Source organism: Orcinus orca, chromosome 3 (assembly GCF_937001465.1).
Source record: "Orcinus orca chromosome 3, mOrcOrc1.1, whole genome shotgun sequence".
Classification (NCBI taxonomy): domain Eukaryota; kingdom Metazoa; phylum Chordata; class Mammalia; order Artiodactyla; family Delphinidae; genus Orcinus; species Orcinus orca.
In genome coordinates, this window is record NC_064561.1 from 183023865 (window position 1) to 183046209 (window position 22345).

Below are 22345 nucleotides of genomic sequence, written 5' to 3' on the forward strand. Positions count from 1 at the left end.
ACAGGAGGCTGCTGGGTCCCTTTGTGGTCCGTCTCCCGGCCATTGTGCAGTCCCTGGAGCACCATGTCTTCCAGGCGCTCATCTCCACGCTGCGTCCCAGGCTTGTCCAGCTCCCCTGCAGGCATCCCTCTCCCCTCCACGGCCACCACAAAGGCGTGCTTCTCCCCTCCCTGCCCGTCTCTGCAAAGCTGGCCCAAGCTCAGGGCTCCCATTGATTTCAAAAGAAGCCCTGGGCTTGGGTAACTCAGCCTACACAAAAGCAGTGCAGAATCAGACTCAAGATTTCTCAGTTCCAGAAAATTTGCTTCACTCAGATCAAATGCCTCTGGAATGCTAAGTCAAAGAAAGCCATTCAGTAACTGGGTCTAATTTAAAACTGCTGTAGCAAGTAAGTTGCACCAACTGCTATGTCTTTTGCAAACCAGGGTATAACATTAATGAAGTACAAGATTATCTGTTAAAGATCTGATCAGAGCCTCTAGTAACACAAATGTGTGCTCTGAGGTCAGTAGGAGCTCTGTGTGTGTGTGTGTGTGTGTGTGTGTGTGTGTGTGTTGGCAGCAAGGGAGAAGGGGGAAAATTACAGGAAAGTTTACAGAAGGAATATTAAAAATGGTAGAGAACAATTAGATCAGTACTTCTTTCAGTGTATCCTCAGTCACCCCAATCTGGCTGAAAGTGCATCGTCAAATATTTAAAAAGAAAATAATGAATCTTACATTCTAGCTTCATGGAATAACGAGGATTAAAATAGCTGAGTGGACACAAATAAGCAAGCATGAAAAGGGAAAGATCTTAATTAGTTAATACAAAACATGCTGAATCCAATTATGAGCATCCTGCAATTCGGATTTGGTTCTTTCTGAACAGATGAGAGCAAATATGTCTTTAAAATCAATACTGCGTGCCTGAGCTTCCGAGCTGCATCCAGTCACCGCATAGGGTTGCAAAGGGACTTTAGAAAAGACCCACTAGGAAAGTGCTGACCTAGCTTCTGAGGATCGTTGGTGGCGTAATTTTCTCAAACCCCCAAGAGACTGATAAAGAAACTGGAGTAGTTCATTAGCATAAGACTGGCAAAAATCTATTGATTTTTAACTCCACAGAATATTCTGTTTTCATTACTATCTGCTGAGTTATATCTATTATTGGTCCAGGGCCGTCTCACTCTGGTTAACCGTGAATCTCCATTATAATGAGAACACACCTTGAAGAAAACACGGAGAACTCTACCTTGCCGTCAGCTATTGTCACACTGTTCTGGGAATCTTCCCTCTGGATTCCAGCTTTGTATTTTTAGAAAGTAGCAGAGTATTTAATCCTCCATAATTAGAGTTTCCCCGAAAGGACAAACCCATTTATATGGCTGTCAATTGAACCAGATTCTTCAACCGTTGTACTTGGTGTTTTATTGTAACGTTTTGAACAACTTGGTAGGAATTAGACAAAATTAAGACAAAAATGTCAAAGCTGTCTTTAAATCTCAGATGGCTGGTCTACATTTAGAAAATGCAGTTATACGAAGAAAAGTTGGTGCAAAATATATATTTGGTCAAGTCTTTTGACAGCATTAGGATGGTGAAGGATCTGAATTGGGGGAAAGGGGTTTGCTACAGAGAATGTGCCTGGGGCCGGCTTACTGACCCTTAGCCTGAAGGATGGTAGGCAAAATGCCCACCAGCCTATAGTACTTCAGTGCGATGGGGGCGCTTGGGAGGGAGAACCAAGAACTTTACCATTTAATTATCCTTTCTACCTTCCCATCACTGCTCCTTTCAGGTATAAAGGGTTAGTCTTGTGCTATATTGAGTCTACTTTCAGTTTCTATAAACACACACACACGCACACGCACACACACACACACACACACACACACACACACACATATACACAGACAGAAAACAAATCATCTCTCCCAGAAAAGATGTGTGTACAAAGATGGTGAATAGTACAACTGTGGCAAGACCCAAGTCCACCTCTTCCGGGCAAAATCGCTTCTCACGTGGTCAGTGTTCTAGAGCACAGTGGACCTGCAGTGGATTAGGTCACAGTGGAACCTGGCAGTGGGTCTGAAGGCTTGAGGATGCAGCCACCAGGGACGCATGGCCCCCCCAGGAGCACGTGTGCCGCTGGTGCCAGATGCTGCGACCCTGCCTGCTTAGGATTATCCAGCCCTTTAAAATGGGGGGGACAGAGGGCCTGTGGGCACGCCCCCTCTAGGGAGCCGCTAGAGCCAGTCCCCTGCCACCTGCCAGCCTCTCTGCACACACTGGCTTCACTTGTCCCTCCCAGAACCTCATGCCGGCTTCCCAAAGTGTGTGTGAGCTGGCCAAGCCACCTGTCTCAGAGTGGAAGTCCTGGTCTTGGGGAGCCCTCCGTGCACCAGGGATTTCAGCCTGTCTTCCTCTGGGTGAACTGGAATGCTCACCAGGAGTGGAGACCCAAGGAGTCCTGCCGTCCTGACAGCAGTTAAACTGGGTTGGATGCAGGTTTCTGGGCCTATTTGCTCCACGAGGCCCTTTGCACACCCTGCTCCCCACCCCCGGCCCTATTATTGTCCACGCCCGGGTCAGCTCTGCCACGGAAGGTATGAAGGGGTGTGCGTTGTAATGAGCCAGAGCTGCTTGCATCCCAGGCAGGGCCTGCCTGCAGGAAGGGCCCTGAACCACACTCACAAGCCGTGCCAAGCCCAGGGCTCTGCAAAGCCGAGGCTGGTCCACACCAGCGTGGCCAGAGTGCCGACGGCGGGCCTCTCCTGACCGGTCAGTGCCCAGGCTCCCTGGCTGTGTTTCCAGGACCACCCCTGGGAATGTGGGTGCTATGTCCAGCCAGTCCTGAGCAGTGATTGCCAGCAAGCGGTCTTGTGGGCCCAGCTGTCATTTTCCTATCGTGGGAGAGGCTCCGGCCGTGTCTGTCCTGCATATGCGTCACTTTTCCAAGTCATAGGCTCTCCACCCCATCCCTGAATCACTCACTAGTCACTGGACCATCTGGAGAATCAGAAACATTAATAGGTGTAAGAGAGGTTTGCAAACGCTAAGTCCTCTTGAAAATCTTAATTATTAGTAAGAATAGTAAAAACACAAAAGCAAAAACGATAAGTAGTCAAGATGCTATAGAGTGAAAATATTGGGGGCGGGGGTATCACAGCCCCAAACAGTGAACTTGATCTCATGGGAAGTTGCCCTGAATTGCAGCAGCCCTTGACGGTGGCTTAGAAGGCATGTTGAAGAAATTCATTTCTAAAAGATCTGACTTCCTTATGAAAGTGAGTCCCCTCTCAGCGCAGCAGGAGTTGTCAGAACTGCTGGCCCCCTCACTGCTCCATGGGAGAGGGGCCACTGCTCTCCGGAGGACAGGAAGGACCTTGGAAAGCTGTCTATGCTGTGAGGAGTGCTCTCCTCTGGGGCGGGGGTAGGAGTCGCTGGTGGGGAAACATCTCAGGCAGGCATTTTGCCTGAGAGCTGCGTCGCTGACTAAAGGATCCCACTAGAACCCCAGCAAAGCCGCTAGAACCATGCTTCTTGTTCCTTGACTTTACATGGTGTGGATTAGTATGGACTTAATTTCCCCAGAGTTGAAAAGACTTATCTGAACAAACTACAGCCTTTCTAAGGTGGTTCTCACCTCGCCACTGCCTACCCAAGACACTAGTCTAGATTTCAACGTGAAGGGAGCCTCCCGGGGTCCTGCCGCAGGAACGTCCACATAGGTGCCCACTGAGCCACGAGGGCACTGCTGCACCCTTGGGAGGGACCCCGTGATGTCCAAGAACCAGTGAGGACTTTCTCTAACTAGGCTGTGGGATGTAAAATGATTCCATTAAGTTGCTCAGAATTTATCTCAGGGTCCAAACCCTGTGGTTCTATTTAGTCAAAAGCACATGTCCCAGGACCGGAATTTGGAAGAGGTCTCCACAAAGCACCAGGAGCTGCTGCAGAGTCTGACCTGTCAAGAAGGTGGATCAAAGAAACAGCAGTGACTCTCCAGGGAACCGAAACTGGGACAAGTGGACCCCCTTCCACTAGAAGCTTCGACTCTCAGAAATGAGGGCTCCTTCTAAGAAATGACAAGGACTCACCGAGTTTTCTGCACTGTGGTCCAGCACTGGGAGCTGCGGGATGAGATCTTGATCATTGTCTATGCTAGAATTACTAACATTAGTTGCAGAGATGAGATGCCCCTTTTGGAAAACCATGGACTACTTCCTTAGCTTCTCTAAAGAAGATGGAAGAAGAACAGGCAGAAACTTAAAAAGTGGAAAATTTGAGAGATTATCCTCTCTTTTAGCTCCGTCTGCTCATGACCCTACCATTCAGGCAACCTGTGGGAAATAAGGAAATAATAAAGGAAAAGGAGGTCTTGGTAGGATGACAGAAAGGCAAAGACCCAGCAGCAGTGAGCAATTCTGTGGGGAGACTGGATGCTGAAAACCAACAAGCAAAGCTGGGCAGAGACTAAGGACGTGGACGGAAAAGACCTGAGGCTGAGAAAGGCTGACACCCAGACAGAGCACAGAGCAGCTCTGAGAAGGACATGTTCTCCCAAAGAGAAAGAGGCCGGGACCGGGCTGGACCAAGACTTCACTGTGACCACTGTGTTTAGGAGGCGCCTGCAGGTGATACAGTTTGCCCAGGACCGTTGTAGCTTTAGCACTAAAAGGCCATGTTCTGGGGGTCACTTGCTGCAGGTACACCAGGGTGACTGGCTCCTCATCCTTCCCTCATGGAGAAGGACCCTGATGGAGTAGGACACCTCAGGTGCCCGTGTTTCCTCCACCTTCATGTGTGCCTGCCGTAGTGATTAAGGAAACAGCATGTGGCTCACTATGTTGGGGTGAACAGTGTCCCCCAAACTCATCTCCACCTGGAACCTCAGAATGTGACCTTGTTTAGAAATAGTCTTTGCTGATCTAACTAGTGAAGATGAGGTCATACTGGATGAAGGTGGACCCTAACCCAATGACTGGGGTCCTCATGAGAAGAGAAAAGAGAGACCAGCAGCAATGGAGTGGTGATGGGAGGAAAAGGCACCTACAAGCCAAGGGATGGGAAGAATTGCCAGGAACCAGCAAAAGTGGAAGAGGCCAGGAGGAATTCTTCTCCAAAGCCTTCAGAGGGAGTGTGACCCAGCCAACACTTGGTTTCAGACTTCTGGGCTCTGGAACCATGAGAGAATAAACTTCTGTTATTTTAAGGCACCCAGTATATAGGACTTTGTGACAGCAGCCACAGAAAATATAGTTACTGTGTCTTATTTGGTCCTAATCAACTGCTCACCACTATCTTTCTGTGGCTCCTCTCAATTCTGTGAAATAAAACCAGGTCAGCCTTGAAAAGGAAGACCCACCTGGCTTGGAAGGACCCTGTGGATGTGAAGCTTGCCCCATGGGTGCTCAGACAAAACTCACTTCCTGGAGCCCTGACTTAGGGGAACCTGTCCAGCACACCTGATCATGTCATCTGGAAGGAGGCACTGGTCCTTTGGTCAACGCTTAGTCCATCCTGTGTGTGGGCATCTCCAATGGATCCTCAGTAAGAGGGGGGATGCTCAGAGCTTCAGGGAGCTACTGAAAAGCATCTGTGTGGCTGTGAGGATGGAGGGACATTCAGAGCTCCACCTACGCTTCTTCATGTCCTCGAGGACCTTTGATACAAAGCACACGGTCGACGTCCCTGTGGACATGAAGGATGGGCAAACTTTGCCGTCTGCTTCTCCTCCCCAGACATCTGGCTGAGTCCTGGTCTACCACTACAAAGTCTGTGGGGTTCTAAGCGACTCTTCCCAAGGCAACAGGTGATGACCCATCTGAGGACTCTGAGAAGCTTGTGCTCTGCAATGTGGGCTCTTACCTCTCTCCCTGCAGAGAGTCTTGGCCTTGGATGATGTGTCAGTCAAGGTTCTCCAAAGAAACAGAACTAACAGAAGATAGATGGGTTGATAGATAGATACATAGATAGATAGAGATTGAGATACCAAAACAGCAAAAACTAAGAGAAGTGAATGGCTTTCCCCCTTGTTTTAATAGAAGTTCAACATTATCTATCTATCTATCATCTCTATCTTACGTATATATTCTACATATATATTCCATATATAGCTATATAGAGAGATATAACATAATGTTATATCTATCTATCTATTTTTTAAAATAAAAAATATTTTTTTCTTTAAGGAATTAGAACCCCCAGTTGTGAGGCTAGCAAGCCTGAAACCCACAGGGTAAGTCAACAGACTGGAAACTTGGGCAGGAGTTAATGCCACTGTCTGGAGACAGAACCTCTTCTTCTCCAGGAAACTTCAGGAACATCTGAGAAGACACAGTCATCCTATCCTGAGTCATCCTATCATTAATTGCATAAAGGAAGCCTTTCATGATAGATGCTGTGACAATGACCCACGCAGGAAATCGAACCTGGAAAGAATACTCATTTATTCCTCTAGCCCTCTTGAGATTAAACAATTCAAAAACCCAATTCTTTAAACCGTATATGGAAGGATACCAAAAGGAGCTGCCCAGGTACAGCCTGTGTACATAAGTGAGGCCGCACACGGGGGAGGATCTGTTGATTTAGTGAAGGAGCTTTTTGAGTGCATGTGTGTTTGGTAAAAGTTCAACAATGATGCCTGAAAACCCAGCAACTACTACAGAACCACAACTCGTTGTCTGGCAACCCCGCCAAGCTTTAGAAAGAAAGAGCTCTCCGGGCACTCAATCGTGAGACCGGCTGTGGTACCGAATGCACAGCTTGGGTCAGACCTGTTAGAAAACTGATAACTTATTTGCATAGCGTCGTGCTTGAGGTAATCGGCCAACAGTCCCCCCTTCCCTTTTATCTTTGGACTTCCACTCCATGCCCTGTCCAGGCACTGAGAAGCCTCAGAGTTATTTGTTTTATCTGAGCAAACAGTGATTTCCATTATGATCTTAGTTCAACTCTTCTGAAACCTTGGAAAAGGCACACACAACATATATTTTGATATTTATGACTGCTGTGAGCATAAAAACAGGAGGGTCTGGTAACTCGATCATTCTGAGTAGCTGCCACACATTTTTAACAGACTATTCACTGGGATGGAAATAGAGTCTAGTCATAGGTACAGGTGTAGAAAAAGATGTAGCTGCTATATAGATACAGATACAAAGATAGAGGCAGATATAAATATATATATTAATATAGATACAGATATAGGTATAATTTTACATAGACATATAGAGATGGGGGAGACAGACAGACATGTAAAATTAATGAAGTTTATCTTATAAAGTAAACATACTAGGGCCATTTTGAATCTCAAACGTTTCATATATTATTTTATTGAAATTAAATATAAAGATGAAATTTAGGAAAATATGAAAGATTAGTACAGCTACTTAATACGTACTTACTGTTTTTATTCTACAATATGATAAACTACCTAATTATACAGGTCTGTTTCATGCATTGTTCGTCACTGTCTAGTGCACAAAAAAACTGTAAACAACAAAAACTCAGAGAACGAATGGCTGTTCCCTTTGCTTTACTAGAAGATTAACGTCTCCACTGTTACTGTTTATGATAGCAAATACATTAATGGTAGGGACATACACCCTACACTTCTATTTTAATGTAACTGTAATATGAATTGTTCTATGCTTATCTGAAGAGATGAGTTACATAAAAACTGAATGTGTGCCTTGTTTTTCATTTTGAAATTAAATCATTGCTCATTGAACCAAACTACTCATTTTTGTGGGTAGCTTCTGCTTACAGAAAGGTGTGTGGACACGCAGGAACCACCAGCAGAGCTTCCCTTCCTGATGTGATAGCTCTCCAGTTTGCAGCAATGTTCCAATCAGGTGCTGCACCGTGTTTTGAAGGGACTGTTTTCATGTTCAAAACTCTAAAGAAAAAAAAGTATTCAATACTCTAAAGAAAAGCAGCCCTTCTTTTTGTTTCAATAAACTACACACGTTTTATCTTTTAATTGCCCAAAATGTTAGCACAATTTTATTCTACATAAAGCCAATATTTATTCTAGTGTAAATATCACCCAGGGATGTTTGGGGTAATCTATAATGCACAGGAGGGCTGCTTCAAGCACGATTAGTAGTGTATTTGAAACCCAGCCATGGATGTTCCTGGATCAGGTCTCATTTTTCTTTGCATCTTGCCCTAAAGAATAATGATACTTACCCTTCAATAGCATCACATTGCCAGAAAATCTGATGCACTGGTACTAGAGTCATCTGTTCCAGAAATACTAATTTCCAAAGGTGGTACATTTGGCAAGATGGTCTTAATGCCTGATATTATGTGGGTAAACACGAATCTTTGAAAGAAGCTCATTTAAACTCATTTTCAAAAGCATCATGTTAGCTCCTTTATTTTGTCTTCCCTCTTTGCTTCATAAAAGCAATTCAGGCAAAATTAACTGTCTCTTGGAGTAGCTGTCCCAGAGGTATCACAACCACAAGGCAAGGCAGAATTCAAAGCTCTATGGTAGCAAAACAGAGAACCATCCAGAATGTCTCACTGGCACATCTAGGTCAAATTTTCTTGCCCCAAGACACTTAGGTATAAAATAGCCGTGACACCTTTGTCACACTAGAGCAAGTGTGTGCACCTGCAGTCTGGCATGTAGGTGCCAGCCCCACGAGGCAGAACATCACCTGTTGCCTCAGCCCCCCCTTGCTGGAACGGCAAGTGCCGTGCTGTCTGGCTCTGCAGCCCGAGCATCTTGTCTACCAGGCTCAACTTCACTTATGTATTCCTCCTGGGCTCCACAGGACGCGGAAGCCAGGAGTTTCATCAGCAAAATGTCTTTTGTTTTTCTTGCTTTACTTATTCAGAAATTGAACGGAAGTTTTTCTGTTTGTTTTTGTCTTAGAATTCAGTTTTTATCAGATTTCTCACATTTGATTCAATAATTAGCCAATCAAGTAATTTATGAGATTTAAGCCGAGAATCTATTTGGGTTTAAATTATATGGAAAACGGAAACAGATATGTCCTAAGGCATTAGATGTCTCTGGTCTCCACTTCTGCTCCCTTCTGGGATGCTGCTGCCTCGTCAGAATGAAGGGGTGGACAGAACGGCTTGGAGCTCGAGCAGAGTGGAGGACACACCTCAGGAAACCACTTGGACACGCGACGAAGTTTGACCAAGGGAGGTTGTGGACAGGGACGGTACCTCTCACCCAGCACATAACTGGTAAATGGCCTGTTCTGAGTGTGATTCCCTGTGGTATAGGGTAGTGCCTGTCTGTCATCATCTCCTTGTTAATAGTCTTCTTGCTTTAAGTGATTATCAAATTTCCACGTGTTAAAATTCACCTGGGAAACATCACGACTTGCCTTAATGAAACCAACTCAGAAAGTGAGGCTTTGAAGCCTCAGTGTGCTCTCAGGGGCAGGAGACACATTTATAGTTTCGAGCAGTTCTATTTCTGTGGATTGATATTTCATAACGTTTATTACTTGTTAGAAATTTTTCAAAGGACAAAGAAAATTCATGTATTTAAAATATGATTTACTGTTATATAATAATATTATTTAATGTTATTTTAATAGAATACAATTTACTTTACCCTCAATTACAATTTGGGTTCTTTGCAACCTTTTATAAACTCTAAAATAAAAATGGGGATCTTACTGATTATTTTTTTCCTATACTTTGAAGCACTTCACCATTTTAACATTCTAGAAATTATTTCATCTTTATATATTCTTTCAAACTATGCTTTTAAAAAGCTAAAATAATAAGTATAGAATAATGATGGAATCACCTGGAAGGATAAAATGTAATAAAATAAATTGTTATTATTTCATCATCCTTTGGGTTTTTTTGTGTGTTGTACAAAATATTGCATCATCTTACTAGAAGATGTAAAAATGACCTGACATTTTCTTTTTATCTTTTATTTATTTATTTTATTTTTATTATTATTATTTTTTTTTTTTTTGCAGTACGCGGGCCTCTCACTGTTGTGGCCTCTCCCGTTGCGGAACACAGGCTCTGGATGCGCAGGCTCAGCGGCCATGGCTCACGGGCCCAGCTGCTCTGCGGCATGTGGGATCTTCCCGGACCGGGGCACGAACCCGTGTCCCCTGCATCGGCAGGTGGGCTCTCAACCACTGTGCCACCAGGGAAGCCCTTTATCTCTTTTTCAGTTTCACTGAAAAGATTTAGGAGTTCAGAATTTTTTCCAATTTTGCCCAAAATGGTAGAAAGGAAAGTAATGAAAGTGAAAATATTTCACCATCATTAGGCAACTCAGAGGGTTGATATATAGATGTCAGCTCTCTGAAATCTCAGAGCATGTTCAAATGTCCAAGACACATTTTCTCAAACTCAAGAATCTGTGAGTGAACAATACAGTCAACAGACAAAGGGGAGATATGGTACTGTCACCCAGCTAATCATCCACCAGGAAGGGCTCCATCGCAGAGTTCACTGGGACAAGAACCTGCATCTTTCTGTTTGGCTAAATGGACACGTGGCAGTATCCTTTCAACTCTTACGATAAAGATTTTGTGTGAAAATGTATTTAATATAGCTCTTAAGTGGACAAATAGTAGGTATGTATACAAAATGATTGGAAGAAAATAGATGATGTAAAAATGAAAAAAAATCATTGGATTTATTCTTTCAATTAATGATGAACATTGAAACTATGGAGCAAAGAAGATGGCTACCTTCTCTCTTCAAGAAAACTATGAGGTGTCCAAAATTTCAAAATCTTCCTTAAGTATTGCGTGTTGATGGTGCTAAGCAAAAAAAGGACTCAGAGTCATAATAATCTAGAAACTCTCAGAGAAATAATTAGAATTTGGAATCAGTTTTTACAGGAAAGCTTTGTTCCAGGTTTATACAGGAAGGTTGGTGTGCTGATAGTGTATTCAGAGCACTTTATCTGTTTCACACATATAGACCTACAAGCTAGAAAACATGGAAGCGAAATGCGGGTTTGCAATGCTAAAATTCTTGTGATTGTAAATGGTTTGAAAATTGACTTAAAATATAAAGGAATAAAAAGGAAACGGATCCACTGTGCCAAGATGATAAATGTTGATGAAGGCTTTTCCTGGCATCCTGAGTGTATTAGTCAGGGCATATATATATATATATATATAGAGAGAGAGAGAGAGAGAGAGAGAGAGAGAGAGAGAGAGAGAGAGAGAGAGAGAGGGAGAGGGATTGATTGTAAGGAATTGCCTTGGTTTATGTGATTAGTGGCTGATGAGTCCCCAAATCTTCCGTCAGCAAGATGGACACCCAGGGGCACAGTTCCGGTCCAACCGTGAGGGCCTGAGAAGCAAGAGAGCCCACAGTGTAAGTCCATCATTGGATGACCAACGTCCCGCTTGAAGACAGCCAGGCAGACAGAGACGCTCCCTCACTCAGGTTTTTGTTCGATTCAGGCTCCCAGCAGGTTGGGTGAGGCCCCACCCTCATCAGAGAGAACGATAAACTTCCTCAACCCACGAACTCAAACGCTCACCTCATCCAGAAACACCCTGGCAGACACACCCAGAATAATGAATAACCAAATACCTGGGCGCCCCTCAGCCCGTCCAAGTTGACACGTAAGATGAGCCATCTCGCTAGAGGCTCTGGCATCTGGGAAAGGGCACCCAAGGCGTTTCTGTTCAGTGCTTTTAGGAGGCGGCTTCTCCTGCAGTTGCGTGTTCTAGAACAGGAAGCAAGTCGAGCACACGATAGACGTGACTGTCCACACCCGCAGGTCCCTTAAACTTAACAGCTACTTCCCGTGAGGGTGTGCTGTCCAGCCCCCAACACACAGCAACTGACGTTTAGGGGTGTTTGATCAGGTGCAGTGGAACTCACTTCATGGGGGACCCAACATAAAGGAGTGTGACTGGTTGATATGACAGCAACTCCAAGTTGTCAGAACAAGGTCAGTTCCAAGTGGGTACACGATAAACACGTGCCAGGGAATGGGGCAAGACGGAGGGAAAGAAGAGGGGAAGCTGGCAGAGGGGCGGGAAGGAGGGAGGGGGAGAAGAGTAGGCAGGCAGGTCCCGGGTAAGAGGCAATGGCTGCAGGTGCCTGCAGAGTGGCCATATTCCTGGGCCCCAGGTGGCTTCCCAACTGTCCTCCGTCTTGTCCTCACCCGGATGTGAGCCTGCATTCTTCACCTGCCCTCTGACCTCCGTCACAACAGCTCCAGGACCTGGTCCCCTACCCTGGCCCGGGTGTCGGTCCCTCTCATCGTCCCGTCCTCGCGCTTCCTATAGGTTCGCACATCCTGTGGCTCCAGGGCCACTGTCCTGCCCCCCCCCCCCCCCCCCCGCCATGCTTCGCTCAGGATTCTCGGGTCTTCCTCGGGATCTCTTACTCTCACGCTGCAGAGGGTCCCCCCCCCCCACGTGTCAGCCCTCCTCTGGATTCTGGCTGTCGTCCGTGCCCTTGTTCTCCTGGGAGGCGAGGGGATTAACCAGACCAGGCCTTGCAAGTCCCTTCTGGGCCCCTCTACTGGGCTGTTTGATTCCAAGCCCTTCGGGGTGGAGTTGCTTGGACGGGTCAGTGGAGGGGGCAAGCTGGAGGCTCCTGGGGTCAGTTCAAGGTCAGGCTGCCCCGTATCCCTCGGGAGAACATTGCCATGGCATGTCTGAGTCCAGAGGGCCCAGGAAGGATCACTCAGGGGTGGGGTTCCCCAAAGTGCATAAAACTTTAGGCCTCACAGACCTGGACCTGCCTCCGAGTAAGTGGGCCGACCAGGGGTCCGGGAGCTCATTCAGCTGACCAGCCCTCCATGTGTCCACATCCTAACACCTGCTCCAGAGGCGCTCACTGGGAACCAGGACGCCTGAGCCTCCCGGTCTGTGCACAGAGTAGGTGAGCGATAGAATTTAAGTGGAGGAATTCTCAGTATTTAACTGAAATGCAGTGATTCTGCAAGTCCTTTGAAAGGACCCCAGAGCTCCGGGTGGTTGAGGGAGGGGTCGGGACAGAAGAGGCAGGTGGGATGACACTCTTCCTCCATCTGATTTCTTCCCGATTTGTGTCAGATCAGGAGAATAGAAGTGTCCAGAAAGCCCACTTTGCTTTTTCAGAGTAATGGAATTCTATTTGGGTCTTTAAGGTTCTAAACAGATCTTTGATGAAAGTTTATGGGCTGGAAAAGCAAAGTTCTTTAAACCTTGGTCCCCCAATACCTATCCCTGTTCTCTTTCTCTCCCAATCTGTTTACCTCAAAGCTCAAAGGAATGTTTTCTTTAAAAAAAGTAAAAAAGAAAGGAAGAAAGAAAAAGGAAGGAAGGAAGGGAGGAAGGGGAAAAGAAAGAAAAAGAAACATATATGACTAATACTTGTACATTGAAATATTTTAATTTGATTGTGGAAACATGGACTTGCAAACAAAAAAAATAGTAAAACAGTAAGGAAAAGAAAATCCAAAACCCAAGTAAATATTTAAAAGCTCAATAGAGTGGCCAATCCCTATAAGTTTTGTGGTCACATTTTCTAGTGGTAAAAGTACAATCCATTTTCTTGTTTGCCATGGTCTGATTTTAAAGCACACCGCACACTTATTCTTCATCTCCAAGGCAAGGTACTGGGTGAATAGTGTTCCCCTAAAGTTCACGTCCACCTGGAACCTCCAAATGTGGCCTTATGTGGAGGTAGGGCCTTTGTAGGTGTCATAAACTAAGATGAGGTCATACTGGAGAAGGGGGCCCCAAACCAGTGACTACTGTCCCTGTAAGAAGGTGGAAACATGGAGACCAGAGGGAGCACAGCCACGGGGGACGAAGGCAGAAACCCCAGTGACCCCGAGGCAGGACTAGGAACCCCAGGCGCAGTGCCAACACCTGACGTCTGACCGCTGGCCTCCAAACTGCAAGGGAATAGTGTGGCTTTAAGCCGCCCAGTTTGTGGTCATTTGCTGAAGCCGCCCCAGGAGACTGGCCCACTTAGCCTCCTAATTCGCAGGCCAGCCAGGCCGTGGGCGCTCCTGCGCAGAGAAGCATCGGGTACTGGGGAGCTGGCGTAAGCAAGGCGCACCGAGAACCGGTACGGTCCCTCCATCGGGCCCGGTGCACAGGTGGGCTACCGGGAGAGCAGCTGACTAAGAGACCCTTCAGGGGCATCGCTCACCCCTTAGCATCCTTGTAATGGAACGTGTGGACTCAGCCACCGGAGGAGACTCACCTGCAGTTTGGGCGGTGCTCAGCTCAGCGGCAGGAGAGCAGGACAGCGCAGACGGGATCTGGGCGCTCCCCCGGGCCATGCATTCTGCTCTGCAGGGAGGCGAGGCCGCGAGTGTGGGACTGGCCTCTGCTGCCCCCACATCACGGCGCGGCTGTGCAGAGTCGCGGCGTTGGACCCCAGGGACCAGCAGAGAGTGTGCGCAGGCGCAGTGCACAGCGGCCGCCGTCTGTCGGAGGGCACTCAGAACTGCGAGGGCTGTGGGCCGCCTTCACGGGCTGGGGGCTCGTTTGATGCCCAGAACCGCATTCATTTGCAAGTTCAATGACCAGGCTGGGGACTTAGCAAAAAAGGGGTTTCTGTAGACATGGATGTTTGGATCAAGTCTTTTTTTTTCCTTTTTCTTTTCAAGACCTAAGTCGCGGGAAGCACTGAGTTTGCATCTTTCTCTTTGCAGCTTCCCTACGGTTGTAATTCGCTTTGTGCTCCTACTCCTGCCCTCAAATAGCTGCAGGGAACGGCTTAGTAGGCTTGCCCCCAAATCTGTGCGTCAGGGGCAGGCTCCCAGTGGGGCGAACCCTGGAGGGTCACCGCAGGTTCCCCCGAGGACCCGGCTTTGGAGTGTGGGGCTCTTGTAGGGTTAGGGGAGGCCCCCCAGCCCAGACAGCAGCCCTAAGTATACGGAGGCACCTGGAACCACTTCCTGGAATCAGGGAGCCAGGACTGCCCTGGCGGTGAGCAGTGAAGCTGCCGAAGGCCCGCAGAGACTGTGCAGAAGGTTCCAGAAGAATCTGGAAATGTGCTGGGCGCACGCGCACACACACGCACACACACACACACACACACACACACGCACTTGAGGCTTTATTTTATCTGACCTAAGACGCCAAGGCTCTTAAATACACAGTGTGCAGACTCTTAGCAACAAATACGCAAATTCTCCTCCCCTGGGCATCACCCTCTGCCTAGCCGCTGCCCCAATCACACACTGTACGGCGTCCACATAAGTTGGTTCATGTCTGCAGGACGCCGCTGAGTAAATTACCTTCCTTTTCTTGCGGTACGCGGGCCCCTCCCTGTTGCGGCCTCTCCCGTTGCGGAGCACAGGCTCCGGACGCGCAGGCTCAGCGGCCATGGCTCATGGGCCCAGCCGCTCCGCGGCATGTAGGATCTTCCCGGACCGGGGCACGAACCCGCGTCCCCTGCATCGGCAGGCAAACTCTCAACCAATGTGCCACCAGGGAATCCCAACACTATGCTCTTTTAACACTCGTGTTCAGGATAAGAAGTGGTAAGCGACAGGCTGGGTTTTTTGCGAATTTTACTATATGTAGCTCTTATACTTGAAGTTGCCTAATTAGACTCCTGGCTAATCAGAAGTCACATAATGATGGGTTGTGTTGATGATGGAGTTATTCTGTAGGACCAAAATTAATATTTTCATTCTCTAGTATAAATATTAGGCAGACCACATTTTTTTAAAACCCAAATATTTGTTCCCACAGATGGTAGATTTTTTTAAGTGGTATTTTATGAAACTTGCAAATATTATGTGCATTACTTTCAATAAATGTGTGCCCGAGATGAGAGGTACTGGATGAGAAAATTTTGATCAGAGAGGAATCTGTTCTACCAGGAGAGACTTAGCCATGCTAGGAAGTCCAATCCAGAGGCGCCGTCTGACTTGGGATGTGCTCCACCTTTCACTCTGACTTTGGTCATTACCTAGTGTCTCATCAGTTTGCATAATTCTTCACTGCTGGCTAGACAGGCATCGGAGGTGTTAATGACCTGCTGCTGATCTTGTCTTTATTTAAACCTGTGATATTTTATTTATTATGGATTTGGGGGCAGTGAGTCTGTTTTTTTGTTTTAATATTGCACTGAAATATGAATTATCCTGACGACTGAGGGTGTTGGCACCTCCTTAAATCTGAGTGCAGTGTGGATGTGTGTTTGCATGGTTCAGGGGCCTCAGGGATGACTGGCGCCAGGACTTGGGGTAACTGGCTGTAGTACGGGGTTATATGTGGCAGGTCCACCAAGCTCAGCCATCGTTCAGTTGGACCAATAACATCAGAAACAGTACTTCACATTTTTTTCTTTCCAATTTGTACTTTCTGTCCAACATCCTTAAAATATTCTTCCTGGGACTTCCCTGGTGGTCCACTGGTTAAGAATCTGCCTGCCACTGCAGGGGACATGGGTTCAATCCCTGGTTCGGAAAGATCCCACGTGCCGCAGGGCAACTAAGCCCGTGTGCCACAACTACTGAGCCCACACTCTAGAGCCTGCGACCCGCAACTACTGAGCCTGCATGCTGCAACTACTGAAACCCATGTGCCTAGAGCCCGTGCTCTGCAACAAGAGAAGCCACTACAATGAGAAGCCCGAGTGCCGCAAGGAAGAGTAGCCCCCGCTCGCCGCAACTAGAGAAAGCCCTTGCGCAGCAATGAAGACCCAGCGCAGCCAAAAAAAAAATAAATTCTTCCAGAATGCTAAAAGACAGGTAAGTGAAAAAGGAAATAGTCACATCTGTGATATTTAGATAGTTTTACAATTACAAATCATGGACAAAGATCAGTGTATGGAAACGTGTTTGATTGCATCCATTGGTTCCAAAAAAATTCTTACAGTAGTGATAGTTTCATTGTTCTTTATTGACATCGATCTAGCTTATGCTAATTAAATGGTGTCTGCCTTTTAAAGTCCATGGATGACCATACATAAAATGACACTATATTCTCCATCTATGCTTGTTGTTAAGCTTATAAAAACTAAAGCTCTCCCACGAAAAGACAAAGATAATAAATTATGGCAGCATTCATGTATTCCTTTGTACATCCATCCATTCATTATTAAATGTTTACTGAGTTGCTGCCATGGGCCAGTGGCAGCACTAAGGTTCTGTAGAGAAAGTGCTAAATGAAAAAGACAGAAATTCTACCTTCCTGGGGCTTGCAGTCAGTGTGCCGTATGCTAGTCTACACTATGGAATTATGCATGTTTTTAGCAGCATTTCCTACACTTTTATGTAGAAATTTGTAGCAAGAATATTCTACATTAATAGATATCACTATAAAAATTTGCATTAAATATTTTATACACACACACTTACAGTAGTGTGGAAGGAACTCTGAAATGTTCAAAATAAGAATTCTGAGAATTCTTGTAAAAAAAGAATATATATATATATATATATATATATAAATCCTTTATTGTATACCTAAAACTAATACAACATTGTAAATCAACTATGTTTCGGAAAAAAATAATTCTGAAAGACATCCATCAACCAAAAAATCACAAGAAAGAGCATTAAGGAGAGGAAAAACTGAGTAATAGGATCATTGGATATCAAGGTGGCTGGCCTATGAAATCTTTTTTTCTACATCTACTCCATTAATTTTTTTAAGGTCTGTGAGTATACTGCTAGAAAGAGACCAGATTTAAATGGCTGCTAATGAGCTAGATTTGCTCCGTTTTTCATCTATAGAAGCATTGCTGTAGTGCATTACTCGATGCTTCGGCAGCCTAAAGAAATAAAGAAAGAAAAGTGGCAAAATTGAATACTTCATTTATTTTCAGAATGTTTTGCAGCCATTTATTGACTTCGGAGAATATGGACCAATGACAGCCAGTGAAAGATGAAATCCAAGGGCACTCCCTCTGCAGACTGATGGAGAAGGACCAGCATCCTGGATTTTCAAGTAAGAGAACAAATTAGTATTTAAAGAAAACATGTGTTAGCCCCAAGCTTAGCAACTAGCTGAGATAGGATTTCGCTACTTAAGGCACAAAACCCTGGCCATTCAGGCTCTCCGTGGATAAATTATGATAACTCAATGGGATTTAAGAAAATCCAATAAATGAAAGCCACCCTTTTCTTTTTAGCCTCAGTTTCCTCATCTGTGTGATTTGTGTAAAATTATGGATTTATATGAGATGCTTTCTAAGGCCCTGCTCCTACAAAAAATCCATGATTTGATATTTTTAGTAGACAAAAAGATGATAGAACAATTTTTTCTATAAAATAGCATTAAAATGTATTTTTTCATAATGTTTGTAGAATACAACTTAAACTGCACTTATATTTTCAGGAAAGCTTTCCCTGCTCAAAGAAAAGTGCCTATGTGCTCTGGTTTTATGATTCAAAGCTGTGCTCTTTGGATAATTTGTTTTCCAGAATGGAAGGAGGCATCCCCATCATAGACCACCAGAGTAGTTTCTGAGTGCCTTCTCATCCATGAGTGAACAAATGTCTGATGAGACTCTTAAAAAGTCACAATTTGGGTGTTGTTTTCCAACCACACCTGACAAAGAACTTGTTCAGGATATTTACTGTTCATTTTAAAAACTATTTTGGCATTTTGGCTTGGGTTCGAAATAATCTAGTAAAATTATTCAGCTCTTTTGTTTTTCTCTTCTCTCATGTAAAATAAAGATATTTTTATTTTTTGTGGATAAACACAAAGCTTAGAAAGTAAAAATTAACTTCCTTTAAAAATGTTTGAACCACTCAGACAATTTAGTGGACATTTTTAATGTTTCCTAGAATTTTTTTGTTAAGCTGAGGGCTGGGACTGGGGTATAATGAGTTTGGCATTAACCACAGGTGCAACATTGAAGGAGAGACCAGACAGAGTACGAGACATAATATTGTAATACAACAGTTAAACAGATAAAATTAACACAAAAAAAATCCATGGTGAGCAAAAGATCTCAGTTTTACATAAAGATAGGATGAGTGGGGGCGCATCACGCCTCCGACTGGGCGTCCAGGCAGCAACGAAGAGCTTTGCAAACTGATCAGAGATACTAGGTGATCTGACCACAGTTAGAGTGAGGTGTGCACTGTGCCCCGGGTTGGATGTCTCAGCTAGGGTTGGCTTCCCCTTCAGAGGAAGATGCAGGGAACACTGAGGTCATAACAAGGAACAATAAAAAGACAAAGTATTATATTAAGATAGTGGGCCCTCTGGTGAGCTGGACCTCCTGGCACTGGGACAAGATGACCATGTCTTGCTGGAGAAGTTTCCATACCCACCTTCTATGCAGAGCCTGGGGCACAAAAGCCTGGCTTCAATTTGTAAAAAATATGCCACGTCTGTGAAGTGCAATAAAGTGAAGTGTAATTAAACAAGTTTTGCCTGTATAAGTGGGAGTGAGACAGACATCTGAATTCATGGAACTTCATCCTGGTAATATGCCCCACTGTTTCTGGGTGAATAATCCTTAAATGATGAAAATTAAGCTTGTGTCTGTGTGTTATCTCGGGTCTTAACTATATTAGGCCTACAAATTGTTATATTTCTATCTCCTTTAGATGTTAAAAAAAAAAAAACTAGCTTGAAAAGATCAATTTAATTGACTACTTTGTTGCAAAGTCTGAAATCATTTCATGCAGCAATATATCACTCTCAGTTGGTCAGTGACTTCAATCTCTTCATACCTGTAGAAACTTCACTTTATTTCATCAGTAATTCAGTGCATAGGATTAAAAACATCATAAAAACATCATCCAGACGTTGGTCAGACATATTGGCATTCTATGCACTCCAAGTCATCCCAGTGATCCACATGAAAACAAGGTTTTACACTCGTGTCTGAAAGTCTAATGTCAGTTAAGAAGTCACAATGCCTGCAAGAAAGAAGTCAATGTAATAACACAGAAGAACTTGTCCGTAAAGCTTAACATGGAGCCACTTTGAAAGAAAAATCAGGCAGGTGAGAGGTGCTTCTGTGCTTAGCAGAGACCATGACCATAGGGATGTATAGGAGTGTATAATGACAAATAAATAGACAAATACAAGGCTGTGCAGGGCAATGAGAGAAGAACAAATGTTAAGAAGCCTTATCTCTGTCTTGTAGGCAATAAGGGGCCATTGAATGTTTTAATGGAAGAAGCATTCTGATTAGATTTTGGTATAGAAATACAGCTCTGGAAGCTGACTAGGTTTCGGAGTCAAAGAAGACAATGAGAAAGGTGTTCTAATCATCTGGTTAATGTGATGAAACTATGACCTGAGGATGTGGGAGTGTAAGAAGAAGATGACAGGAAGTATTAGGGAAATCTTAAGGAGACAGTGTTGAAAGGTTTGTGATGGATCACATATAGGCTTTCAAGGAGAGTGCAAGATAGAGATGTCTGGGGGATATAATCATCAAAAAAAAAAAAAAAAGAAAAAGGAACATCACAATTACACAAAATTGTTTTAGAGAATCTAGATAGTATACTAAGAAATCTCAAATAATTGCCTTATATACCAGAGAACAGGAAACATATTAACTCTATTTATGGATGACATTTTAAACAAAAACCAGAAACTAATAAATATTATTAGAATGGAGAAAAAGGCAGTCTCATACACTGTTGGTTGTACTGTAAATTGGTGCAACCACTATGGAGAACAGTATGGAGGTTCCTCAAAAAACTAAACATATAGCTACCATAGGACTCAGAAATTCTACTCCTGGGTATATATCCAAAAAACAAACAAACAAACAAATACAAAACCCAAAACACTAATTTGAAAATATACATGCATCCCAATGTTCATAACAGCATTATTTATAGTTGCCAAGACATGGAAGCAACTTAAGTGTCCATCAACAGATGAATGAATAAAGATGATGTGGTATATATGTATACAATGGAATATTACTCAGCCATAAAAAATAACGAAATTTTGCCTTTTGCAACAAGTCTGATGGACTTGGAGGGCATTATGCTAAGTGAAATAAGTCAGACAGAGAAAGACAAATACTGTGTGATATCACTTATATGTGGAATCTCAAAAATAAAACAAACTAGTGAATATAGAAAAATGAAGCAGACTCACAGATATAGAGAACAAACTAGTGGTTACCAGTGGGGAGAAGGAAGGGGGCAGGAACAACATAATAGGTGAGGGATTAAGAGGCACAAACTGTTATGTATAAAATATATAATCCACAAAGATATATACTACAACCCAGAGAATATAGCCAATAGTTTATAATAATTATAAATGGAGTATAAACGTTAAAAAATTGTGAATCATTACTTTGTACACCTGTAATTTATATAATATCATACATCAACTGTACCTCAATAAAAACAAATAGGCCCAGAAAAAATAAAATAAATTACTAGAACATATAATAACATTTGGTAAGGTGGCTGGATACAAGCTAAATATACAAAACCATAGTTTTCTTCTATACTTTCAATAATTAGAAATGAAAATGAGTACAAATTATTCCATTTTGCCAAGCTAACAAGAACAATAAAATATCTCGGAATATGCTTAATAAGAAAGATAAAAGATCTGGGGCTTCCCTGGTGGCACAGTGGTTGAGAGTCCGCCTGCTGATGCAGGGGACCCTGGTTTGTGCCCCGGTCTGGGAAGATCCCGTATGTCACGGAGCGGCTGGGCCCATAAGCCATGGCCGCTGAGCCTGTGCATCCAGAGCCTGTGCTCCACAACGGGAGAGGCCACAACAGTGAGAGGCCCGCATACCGCAAAAAAAAAAAAAAAAAAAATCTGTATATAAATTCTATTAAAGAACATAAAACAGGTCAGGTAGGCATTAGCTACAAATATTTTCTTGGGTAGGAAAACTTAAAATCATAAAAGTATTAATTCTTCCCAAATAATATACACATATGATGCACTTTTATTCAGAAGAAAACTTTATTTTGAACTAAATAAAATGGCTTGAGAGGCCAGGTATAAGGCAGAGACAATCCTGCTCACAAAATTCTACATTCTACATGCGTATCACAATCTGCTCTAGTCTTAGGTTGAAAGCACATGACTGACCTGACCAACAGACTATGCTTGAGAATTAATGTGTTTTTTTAATTCACTTTTCTTTTGCAAAGACAAATTCAGAAGCTGCACTTTGAAATGGCAGTTCCACGAGTGCCACAAGGAGTACCTGCATCCTCGGTCCTCAATAGGAGAAAAGCTGCACTAACCCACCCCTCCTTGGGAGTTTGCAAGAGACACACCTGTGTTGAGTTAAGCATTAAAACGTCAAGGTTAATTGTTTCTTCTTTGCCTAGCTGAAATCTAACTGAAACAATATGGAAAAGTAATATTTTAGAATAGACTGTAGAATTTTAAATATCAGAATAGTGATGAAGTACTTGACTTAATCTATTTTAAAATGTACATAAAGCCATTAACATAAGAAGCAGTATTACA

General features: G+C 44.1%; 1 long non-coding RNA gene across 1 annotated transcript; it reads left to right on the top strand.

The window, feature by feature from the left end:
• Positions 1 to 13978: 13978 nt before the first annotated feature.
• Positions 13979 to 22118, top strand: LOC125963934 (uncharacterized). Its single transcript, XR_007476394.1, has 3 exons — positions 13979 to 14049; positions 17742 to 17863; positions 22021 to 22118. It is a non-coding gene; the product is annotated as an uncharacterized LOC125963934 (long non-coding RNA).
• Positions 22119 to 22345: the final 227 nt, after the last annotated feature.